Source organism: Bombina bombina, chromosome 3, assembly GCF_027579735.1.
Source record: "Bombina bombina isolate aBomBom1 chromosome 3, aBomBom1.pri, whole genome shotgun sequence".
NCBI classification, from domain to species: Eukaryota; Metazoa; Chordata; class Amphibia; order Anura; family Bombinatoridae; genus Bombina; species Bombina bombina.
The window spans coordinates 154,432,542-154,445,400 of NC_069501.1; positions in this window are offsets into that span (position 1 = coordinate 154,432,542).

Sequence of the window (12,859 nt, forward strand, 5' to 3'; positions counted from 1 at the left end):
TCTTATCATATTAATCTATGGCATATCTAAATATAACTATTGGTCAATGTTTTAAAAATAATACAGACAGACAGACAACACTTTGAATAACAACTGGTGACAAATAGTGCATAATCCATGTGGCACATAGATACATTTGTGCAATGTTCAGTAAACTGTTTTCTGACACAACACATATTGATCACAATGCAAGACAGATAAGATAGATTTAAAACAATGTCATGCTTTTATATATATATATATATATATATATATATATATATATATATATATATATATATATATATATATATATAAACCTAGTCCAAGAGTGAAAGATTTGATTTAAATCTCAATATTGTTTCAGCAAAACAGTGTAAGGATTAATAAAGATATGTTGCATTCATGTAAAAAAATCAATGTCTTTATTTGAAAATTTCACTGTAAAGGAATTGTCTATTCCATATATTGATGTAATGAATTGGATAGAGCATGCAATTACAATCAAATAAATAATTTCATCCTATCATCAAGAATATTTAATTATCCTTCTCTCTTAATGATAAGAAGAAAATATCAAAGCATATGAGATGTATATTTATCTAATCTGCACATGTGTAAAAATATGTTAGTGTTGTCTAAATGTAGACAACAACTGTCAAGCACTACCCAGGTGCAGAATAAAAAATGGTGAAGACCCTAATATTAAATTAAAATAAAGATAGCAAGAATCAAAGGAATATCTTTGAATACTCATAAATTGAGATTTGAATTACAATGGAATCCGACCTCTGATTCATGATTCTTCTTTTTAAAAACAATAGAAATCGAATTAGAGGATCCATGTTAATATAGAGCAATGTGAATGAATTAGGTAATGTTATGTCCATGTTTGTAAGACAAAGGTAAAGTATAATGAGACATACCAGACTGGGACAAACCCGGGCTAGAGGTTCCAGCACCAACATCCATATCTGTAAAATATTCAATCAGAATTGGATATCATTAATACAAATCAGGCCATGGACACGAACAATCATACTTTTTTTTATAAATTGACAAATTTAAACATTTTTTGTATTCACGTGAGTTCATTGTTTGAAAAAATGAATTTATAAATAAAGAGATCATGTATTTTTATTTAAAATATTTTATGTTGTTGACTGTCCCTTTAAGTCATTTTATGTCGTCTTGCATTGTCATCAATTGTTAGACATTGATTGGTCAATTTTACTTTGATATTGCTAGTATAGCTTTTGTAATGTAGAAGATTGAAAATCAGGATACTGTATTCTTTACATATATACTAATTAACGTATACATTTTAGAAACATGTCTAAAGTAATGCCACTGTTACAGAAAACACATGTTCACGTCTCTGCGCAATTATATCTTCCATGATGATTACGCAATAATTAAAAGCGTAATTGCGCATCTGTGATTATGAATTGATTTGGATTAAGTAGTGTGATGAGTATAATTTGTAAAGCTTTCGAATATATTTGCAATTGTTTGTATAACAATATTCAAATAGGATATTTGTAAAGATTAAATGATACCAATTAATATTTCTAGCTTTTGTATGATTCGATATTCAATGTATGAAATGGCGGATGATAGGGATTTCACTGATGTGCAATTCCATTTTAGCTCTGTGATGCATATTCGGGAGAGCACAAGAAAAATCATTATTCCTATTTCATGTGTGATGAATCTAAATTCAGATATCTACTGTCATATGTAAGGTCTGTTGGTAGAGCTATATAGATTGAATCAATGACTATATACACATTGCTTAAATATATACTCAAATATTAATATATTATATGAAGTCTGATATTTACCTTGTTCAGATTCTCTACTTCCTTCTCCCAGGTCACTGATTGGAGATGCTGCTGCACTGGGCTCTGGGCCTTGAGTGTCAGAGTCAGCAGCTGGGGACTGAGAAGGGGTCGAGGAGCGTGCGGAGGAAAATCTGCAGGGGAAACGGAGATTGAGGAGGGTGCATAAAGTCTCCTCATGAGCTTGCAGGAAAAGTTTCCGTGGGGGTGGATCCTACTTTCCATCCCTCCGATGGGCTTTTACCCACTCCTTCATGAGGTGGACTTTATTGCGAATCAGCAACCTCATATCCCCGAAACTCTGCATGGTTTGCTCTGTGGTCCTCTGGATGTTACACACCGATTTAACATCAAGGGTGATAGACACCCAGAGAGCCCTCCTAATATTCGGCTTCGTTGACCTCTTCATAGTTCCAAACAGCTGCGGATAAAAGTCCTCGACCGCATCGACTAGTGCAGTACTTTCCACCCGTGTGAACCTGGGAGACGTCATGCCTTCCCTTTAGAGAACTGACAAAAATGGCAACTTGTAATGGATTATTATAGGGGGAAGTAAACATGAGCTATACCATGGGACATAGTATCTGTACATCTGATTTGATAAAATACTGTAATTTTGTAAGCATGTCTGTGAGGCCATACTGAGTCAAGTTATGTTTGTGTGATGAACTCTGATTGGCCGTTACTTAATGTTTCATGGATTCATATCTTTGTAACTTCCATACACATACCTCCTGGGGGTGCTGTTACTACATTTGGCATGTAGACTTATTTGTAATTTTTGAGAATGGTATGCATATATGTGTGATGCATATTTAATATACGTAATCCGTTAAATATTAATATATTTAGTTTACATTTGAGCTCGATTTTATTTTTACTCACTATAGTAAATATAATCCAGTCACATTAGTAAATGTTTTACACATTTTGATGTTTAATATTGATCATGTTATTTCATAAATATATATTTGATTCTAAAAAGTAAACATTGTATGTATTCATTGTTTATAAAAGAAATATTGTGACTCATTGTTAAGTATTGACGTTGCTCTATTAAATGTATTTACAATCCCAACAATGCACATCAATTGTGTACTAGTGCTTGAAATTAGAATAGAAATCTCTAAAGATGTGAATCTCGTTTTGCAAGATATGTTTGCCACGCTATATTTCAAAAAATTGTGAAATGCGTAATTTGTATTTATAATGGATGTAACGTTGATTAAAATGTTTTATATTTTTAATTTGTAAATCAACGTTTCTGTTCATTATTATTAAAATAAAATCGAGCTTGTATTTGTCTCAACTGCTCATATATATTTATTCTTGCCATGGTGTCTTTATTGTTAAAGGGACATTACACCCAAATATTTTCTTTCAGGATCCAGATAGAGAATACATTTTTTGCTTCATTCTTTAGATATCTTTTACTGAATAAAAGCAATGCACATGGGTGAGCCAATCACACAAGGCATCTATGTGCAGCCACCAATCAGCATCTACTGAGCATATCTAGATATGTTTTTAAAGGAAAGTATATCAAAAGAATGAAGATAATTAGATAATAGAAGTAAATTGGAATGTGGTTTAAAATTATATTTTCAATATTAATCATGAAAGAAACGTTTTTGGCTTAATCTCCCTTTAATGAGCAGATATGCAATATAGAAAATTATATTAAGACATCTGGCTAAACATTGAAACGATGCATTGTTGCCCACCTATAAATAAGTAGATATTTCACAGTAATGCTTTGCTGCTCATAGGCCAATGCATGAGAATGAACCATATGTGACTATTAAAGTCCATTTTTATTTTAGATTCAAATCTGCTATTTCTGAATCCTGGAAGATTCAATTCTTTTTGCATTTCCCTTTCGATAAAAATTAAATAGCCATCTCAAGCTCTAAAATAAAACTAAGTTAATTTTTAAATATGCACTGTGCAGTCATCTGTAAATATGAGAATATATTTAAATATATGAGTGTATTTTATATACCTTTAAAAGGGACAGTAAACCAAAAAGATATTTACTTTAATACACTATAAATTATTGCATGTTCGATCCTGTTATATGAATATACATTTGACCTGTATGAGAACCTTGTTTGTAAAATATCCACTTATCTCCATCCTTTCATGGAGCTTTTAAATGATCCAGTGCAGACTCTTAAAGGGACAGTATACTATAATATTTCTAAAAATTAATGTGTTTACAATTCCTTATTATGTTATTATCAGCAGAGTATATAATGTATGAAATTAAATTGTTCATGTTAGTCTATGAATTATTCTTTTGAAGCCAAAACCCAAAATATTTGTATTAGCTTGAATAGATAGTCTGATCTCATAACTTTATCACATTTTTTAACATATACATACTTCTTATATCTGCAAAACAATCAACTGAAAAGATTTGTAATTTGTATTACCATATGTATTGTATGCCCCATTGGGAGTGAAATATTTCATAATGGCTGTATTTAGACAGCTTTGCCTTAAGGACAAAACCATTAGGAATAGGTGGAGATACCATAGGAGAAATAAAATAAATTAAAATCAAGGGTAACAGAAATACTTCAAAAGATTTTATACACTCCAACAGGTAAAGAGTATATTGTGAGAAATTATATTTAGAAATATCTAAAGTTAACTGTCCCTTAAAATGACTCCACTATAGTGAAAAGTCCTCAATATGGCATACAATAACTAGCTTGTTATAAATGTGAAAAGAAAACGTTAACGATCATGTTTTCTTTAAAGATAATTTAATCTACTTAGGTTAACTTTCAAATAATGAAACCCTAATAAATAAGCTACATTTTGTTTAATAATGTTTTTTGGTACCCAAGAAAGATTAGAGATATTACAATGTAAATATAACATTAAACTACACTGTCACTTGAATGTGACAAGTTGAACATTTTCATTTCTTAAAAGGGAAATGACCAAAGTTGGTATGTAGACTCTATACTGCATATCCTCATCATAACATTTTATGATTTTAACATCTCTAAATCACACAAACAAATCTAAGATGGCTGTATCTAACTCCACCTTAAGTTTTGTAAAATACAAGACTTTAACACTCATTATCTGGTTAAGCTGTGTTGATATTTTTTTCATTTAAAAAATTAAAACAAAATAGTATGTTTGATATCAGGCATGTGCTTGTAAATAGATACTTTAACAGTCATGGGAATAATATTTTGTTTACATGTCATAATATTAGAATGATGTATTTCTTATTACTTACTGGGATCGAGATATATATAAAATAATATGTATTTCAATAAATAAAATATAAAAATATAGTATGTAAAGAAATTTATTTAAAAAAAAAAAAAATCAATATTAGCTTTTGAATTCAGCAAAAATGAAAATCTGTAAGAAAGAAAGAAAAAAAAAGATTAAAATCTGAAATCAATTAGGTTAGTTAATGAGCAGCGGACTGTTAACTAATAGTCATCGATCTCGCTGCTCTTCGGCTTTTTCACAGCTTTATTTGTATACTGTCACTAAACACCCACACTAGTTATTAACCCCTAGCCCACCGTATCCAGAGCCCACCGCAATTCTAATAAACTTATTAACCCCTATTCCACTGCTACTGGAGCCCGCCACAACTAAATGAAGTTATTAACCCCTAAACCGCCGCTCCCGGAGCCCACCGCCACCTACATTATACTTATTAACCCTTAATCTGCCACCCCCTATACCGCCGCCACCTACATAAAGTTATTAACCCCTATCCTGCCGCTCCCGGAGCCCACCACAACTAAATAAATGTATTAACCCCTAAACCGCCAGCCCCCCACATCACCATAAACTAAATTAACCTATTAATCCCTAAACCTAACAACCCGCTAACTTAATATTAAATATTAATTCATTCCTATCTTATTATAAATTTAAACTTATCTTTAGAATTAAATTAAACTATATTAAATTTATGATTAACCTACTCTAACTATTATTATAAATTTACATTGAACTATATTAAATTAATAATTAATCTACCCTAACTATTATAATTAAATTACATTAAACTATATTAAATTAATAATTAATCTACCCTATTATAATAAAATTACATTAAACTATATTAAATTAATAATTAATCTAACCTAACTTTTATACTAAAATTACAATAAACTACAAATTAAATTAACTATATTATATATTTAAACACCTAACCTTACTCAAATAATTTAATTCTACACTAAGAAATTACAAAGTTACAAAAAACTAACAACTAATTTACAAAAAATAACAAACACTAAGTTACACAAAAAAAAAGACACTAAGTTACAAAAAAGAAAAAAGAAATTATCAAAGCTTTAAACTAATTACACTTAATCTAAGGGCCCTATGAAAATAAAAAAGCCCCCCCCAAAATAAAAAAAAAAACATAGCCTACAATAAACTACAAATAGCCCTTAAAAGGGCCTTTTGTGGGGCATTGCCCCAAAGTATTCAGTTCTTTTACCTGTAAAAAAAAATACAAATACCCCCCCCCACTCCTCTCTTGGAGACGCCTGATTCTGTTGTACACAACTCGTACAACAGCACCTGCACCAACTAACTGGGGATCATCCATATTTGCAAAACCAAGCAGCACAAAGCTAAACAGCAGAGAAAACACACAAGGAATAACAAGGTATGAAAAAACACAAAAGCGATTTGATACAATGTCGATCACAAGGGACACTTTAGCCATGGAGTTTGGGGGATTTATAGTGCAATATGTCCAATGGTAGTGTGTTCGTAATGATTGCTGATTGTATCCATTTGATTGTATATGAGCCGAATTTCGAGTGTTTGTAGAAATTTATCACGCTAACATAATTGAAAGTGCATACTTGTGTATAATGTGCATAGACATGGCATAGAATCTGATCGATCAATGTTGCTGCAATATTGTTGCCAAATGATAAAGTAACAGGTGACATCTATAATATTGTATATATAAGTGATTGTCGAGATTTTACGTGTCCCATTGATATCACAATAATAATGAAGATCTTCCAACCCTCTCGTTTACGTATATGTAGTATTGAGTGAGAAACTGATGAAAGGGGCGGTACAGTAATAATTCTGTAATCTGTATGGTTGAAGGTTAGAATGATGTCATCATATTAGCAACATGTAAACCAAAAGAATACCTGCACAGTGGGGTCACAAATTTCTCATTCCATGATGATGTCCCATAACGGCTCAAATGGAGAGAGGGCGAGAACACACTCCCCTACTTTCTGTGGTAGAGGCAGAGGCTGCTTTCCAGGCGTGACCGCTCCACCCTCCAACAAACAACATAGAAATCCAAAGGGTGGAAAAAGCGCACTGAGCTTCCCAATGAGTAAAATATTTGAATTTTTTTTTTATTATGTAGCAAAAAAGATTTGTTATAAAAACATAGGTCAGGTTAAAAAGTTCAGATCCAGGATGATATGCAGGTACACAGCGTAGCAGACGCATTTCGTGCACATGCGCACTTGGTTACTGCTCACCTGTGTACCTGCATCTCACATATTTAAAGTGAAAAAACATTTAAAGGGATATGCATAACATTGGCGTTCCCCTTATTATCATCCCTGTACTACACTATACTGAGAGACAACCTACTATGTATAATTATATAATTATTATTGTTATATTACCTAACATCCACTTTAACTCTTATTGTATTATCATGTTGTAGTTATTCATTAATTATATAGCTATATTGGAGGGACCAACATCTTTTTCATATTAGTATCTAACTATCAGTAAAAACAAATAATACCATATGCATGTTGTAGCTCTATGCATTTGTTATAATTCTACTGAAAACAATGACATTTTTGGCAGAGTAATCACGCATGACTCATTTTGTTAACTATAATGAAATAGACTCTCAGCTATTTAGTTATATTTTGATTTCTAGTACTAATTCCATAGAAAGAGAAATGTCTTTTAATTGGAATGATATCACTTCCATATACTTCATCCTATCAAATATTATAGTAGGCACATAACTATACGAAGAGATCTAAGTCTCTTCTCATATTAATGCCAAGTGGATGGCTTGTCTGAAGTGTAAACATCCAAAAGATATCTCTTTTGTTAAGTTTCATTTCCCTATTACCTTTTCTCCTCCATATAGGGACAAAGTTTATACCCTGTATTGACAATGCAGATATATCTGAACCATGCAGTTGCTTAAAGTGCCTGGCCACAGGAGTATCTGACTCTTCATCCTCTATGGAGCGTAGATGTTCTGAGAAACTGTCTTTCAATGGTCTCTTTGTTTTACCTGTATACTGCTTTAGGCAAATTTTACACGTGAGAAGATAAACCACATGTGTAGTTGCACAATTAATAGAGAAATTAAACTCATACTCTTGTTGTGTCACAGTGGATTTAAACTTCTCACCCTCTGATACAAAACCACACGTCTTACAGATAGGCCTCTTACGTTTGTAAAAATCTTTCCTTTTCTGAAGCCAATGTCTTACCCTTCTTGGGAATGAAGTCACATCCTCCCAGTATAATTTGTTTAAGTATAGGGTCAGAAAATAATGTAGGTAGTGATTCTTTTATTATATCACAAATTTTATGACATTCTAAGCTATACATTGTTGTAAATTTGTGTTTTTTTTTTTTTTTATTTTATTTTTAATTCAGTACGTCAACAGATCATCTCTAGACATTTTATCTACAATATCCTTAGCCTGATTTTAAACCTCATCTGTATATCCTCGGTTTTTCAGTCTAATCATCGTTTCTTCTGCCTGTCTCTGGTATTCTGACTCTTTAGAATCCTAATAAGTTCACCTTTGGGTATACACCTGACTACATGTCTGGGGTGACAAGAGTTAAATTTCAGGATAGTGTTACCCGCCGTAGGTTTTCTGAACATGACAGTATTCACTCTCTGTTCTGGTCCATCAACTGAGACAGTTAAATCCAAGAAGTTTATACTCATCTCATTTTGTTTACTAGTGAAACCTATCCCACAATCATTGTGGTTTAGGTATTCACAGAATTTGCTAGCTTCCTCTTCATTCCCATCAATTACAAAGAAAACGTCATATGTATAGCGGTGGTAATGAACCACTTGTTCTCTAATTGGATTTCTATCTCCATAGACGCAGGACATTTCCCACCAACCCATAAAAAGGTTAGCGTACGAGGGGGCAAATTTTGCCCCCATCACTGTCCCACGTCCTTGGAGGTAGAAATCCGTCTGAAATTTAATAAAATTGTGAGTCAACAAATTTTCTATTGCTCTCATTAGAAAAACTTTGGTAGCTGGTTCAAAGTCAGTCTGTGAATTCAAAAAATAATAAATCGCTGTAATGCCTTTCATATGTTGTATAGATGTATATAGTGCTGATACATTAACTACTATAAATCTATATGTGGATTTCCACACAATATCTGCCAATTTGTTTATTAGATGTGTTGTATCCTGTATGTAACTGGGCAAATCTTTGACTATAGGTTGTAAGAAAGAATCCACCAGTTCTGAAAGTAATTCGTTAAGGGAGTCAATGCGTGCGATAATGGGCCTACCTGGGGGAAATAATCGATTTTTATGAATTTTGGGAAGGTAATGGAATATCGGGATAACTGGAAATTTAGGAATCAATGCTTCCTGAACAGATTTGTTAATAATATTGTTGTGTTTTGCATAAAGAATCAAATTTGTCATTTCATTATTAAATGTTTTGGTAGGATTTTCTTTTAGTTTGGTATAAACCTCTCTATCTTCTAGTTGTCTTTTGGCTTCTTTCTTGTTATCCTCTCTATTTAGAACAACTATATTGCCCCCCTTATCAGATTGTCTAATCACAATATTGTCATCTTTAGGGATCTTGTTTAGAGCTGATCTTTCTTGGGGTGTGAGATTATTATAATATTGATCCTTCTATTTTAACACTTGGCTTTTAAGGGATCTTAATTTTTCCTCAATGGTTTTCTGAAAGATATCTAGTACTTTAGGTCTTGTATGTACAGGATAAAAGTATGACTTATTTTTTTAGATGCTTGAGACAGATTTCATTCTCACTAATCAAACCAGTAGTGGTTTGCACTCCTTCCTGAATGAGTCAGTAACACTACACCATTCTGAAAAAGTTAGTTGATCACTATGTACTTCTTTCAAAGCTTCATCTGTTTTTTTCTTGTTCTTGTTCCTGTTCATCACTTAAACCAAAAAAATGTTTGCGCAGTGTAATCTTGCGCACAAACTTATTAATATCAACAACAGTTTCAAAAAGGTTGAAGTGATTTACAAAATTAAGGCCCTTAGATAACACATTTATCTCAATTTGATTTAACACTTTAGATGATAAATTTATAACGTCTGTATTAAAGCATATTTTTTCTGTATCTTCTGGGATATGGTTACATATGTTTTTTGTACAGTCCCCATTCTTTGTGCTTCTTCCTTGTGTTTCTAAATGCTGTTTCCTCCTTTTTCCTCTCCTACCCCTGTGTGTTTTTTTCTCCCTGCGTGTAAAGTCCGTTGTTCCCCGTTTTTTGACATCATAAAAGATGCTTCTGATGTTATTGATTCTTCTGGTATCTTCAATACTGATGGTATGTCTGTTACCTCCACTGTTTCCCCATCAGAGGAGTCAAGTTCATATTCAGTGTCCGAGAATGTTACTGTTTTGCCTTTCTTATTGTTAAATTTTCCTCCTCTGTTTTTGTTCTTATTGTATGACCGATTGTATTTAGGTCTGGAGACATCCTCTTGACTCCACTTATACACTTGTTTAGTATCATAATCCTTCTTGTCCCTTGACATTTTCCTAGATTTGAATTGCCATAATTCCTGTTTAAAGGTGTTCATTTTTTGCTCCAATTGCTTATCATATCTTTTAAAATCCTTATCCCTTTGGTAGTCTTTTAGTTTGTCTTGAATTTCTTTTAATTCTAAATGCAGATTACTTTGTTGTTCTTTTTTATATTGTATAACCTGACCCATGTTTTTATAACAAATCTTTTTTGTTACATAAAAAAATTTCAAATATTTTTCTCATTGGGAGGATCAGTGCGCTTTTTCTGCCCTTTGGATTTCTATATTAGCAACATGCCTGTCTAGTTTGCAAATCTACGTTCTGTTGTTGTAAAATTTGCGTGCATTAGGGAAATCTGCCGTTTGCGTGCACGAGCACGTATTCCCCATAGAAGTCAATGGAGGCGACAAATTTGAAAAAAAAAAATCCTAAAATTTGTGTTGAGCGTAAAGTGAGTGACGTCATGTTCTTCTGTGAAAAAGTAGCTAAATCGTGTTAATTCATAATAAACTAATGTTTTGTGTACATAATGTGCTGTATATTGTTTGTATGTATCGATCTGTGTATATATGTGATGATATTTGTAGTTAGATGTAGCTAAATGAGTGTATGTTCCCGTATGTCTATGTAAGTCAATGTAAAATGGTTTTGTGTGCTTTTTTTTCCAAACACCCAAGATCTCGTAACTTTGATCCGTTATATTTTGAGATTACAAATTTTAAATTAAAAATTAAATATTGTAGAGTGTTTGTATGAGTGTAGGTGTACTTTGTGTAATCTTTTTGAAGTGATTTGTGGATTTTATTTGTTATCGGTATATCATTAATGTCAGGGTACAGGTCAATGACATATATGTATATATAAATATACTAATATATATAAATGAAAATAATATGAAAAGGATGTGTGTATATAGGAGGCCATCCATTTTATCAGATGTGCTGTAGAATAGCATTTCTGATGTAAAGGATTGATTTAAAACCCATAATCAGTCCTCCCCCACTTTTTCAATTACACAGGACACTCATAAAGATTACTTCAAAAGAGACCTTTCTAGCTAGAGTGTGAAAATGAAGTCCATACCAGATTTGTAATTAAAGTTTCCCTCTGACACTGAAACATTTGCTTCTTAATTAGGAAATGCAAATTTCATAGCACTCTGTACCCCATACAGTGAATGGGGACGAGATGTCTGGAATCTCTCTTTCTGATGAGACTCGTGGGGAGGAGCAGTGGGGGTTGAAGAAATGGCTTTTAACAGCTGCCTGTTAAGTAACCCCTGTGAACTAAAGGCACATTTTAAGATGTAACTTTGAAATACAGCAAATAAACATTTTTTTTAATGTATGCCTCTGAATGTATTAAATATAGAAATTTGGGAAATTGTCTGATTCTCTATTATTACGTGGGTATTTGCTAAACTTGGTAGGTAACTATTTTAGTCTGTCTAAAATGTGTAATAACCTCTGTATTGTTTTTATTTTTCAGACATATAATTTCAGATCCACATAGAAATATATGTGTATATTTTGAAAGCATAAAATGTCTTGGCATCTGTATTGTTTTGGGAATGTTTATGGAACTTAAGGGAAGTGATTAATGACACTTATTTTATTTCAGATGGACCATAGAGGAATTCATGCAGGCAGAACTTGTTGGAGATGTAGAACAGGCTGTATTTGTGTAAATGCATGTATAACAGATGTATAATTACCATTAATTTCAGAATAGTTAGCAGTATTGATTTGTTTTAATATAGTATAATGCTAAAGACACATGATGTTTCATATTAAAATAATCAGAATAAATATTGTGACCTAGCCCAATGCATAATGAACATAGAACTTATTGATGTAAGGAAATTATGGCATTTATTACACATTTTAAATAAATATTTTCTTTCAATGTTGGATAGTAAATGTATTGCTGTGTTTGGTTGTCATGCTGCCCCCCGGTGTTATGATGCGAGAACTACACCCAGAAGGCTTTTTAGGCTGTTAAAAATAAGATATTCCAGATATCCAATCAGAAGGGACAAGGCTTCCGTTTGGGCGTTTCCAATCCTCACCAATGATGGAAACATATATAAGTAAGTAGTGATGTCCCGAATAGTTCGCCGGCGAATAGTTCCTGGCAAACATAGCTTGTTCACGTTTGCTGCGGCGGGTGAACATATGCGATGTTCGATCCGCCCCCTATTCATCATCATTGAGTAATACTTTGACCCTGTACCTCACAGTCAGAAGA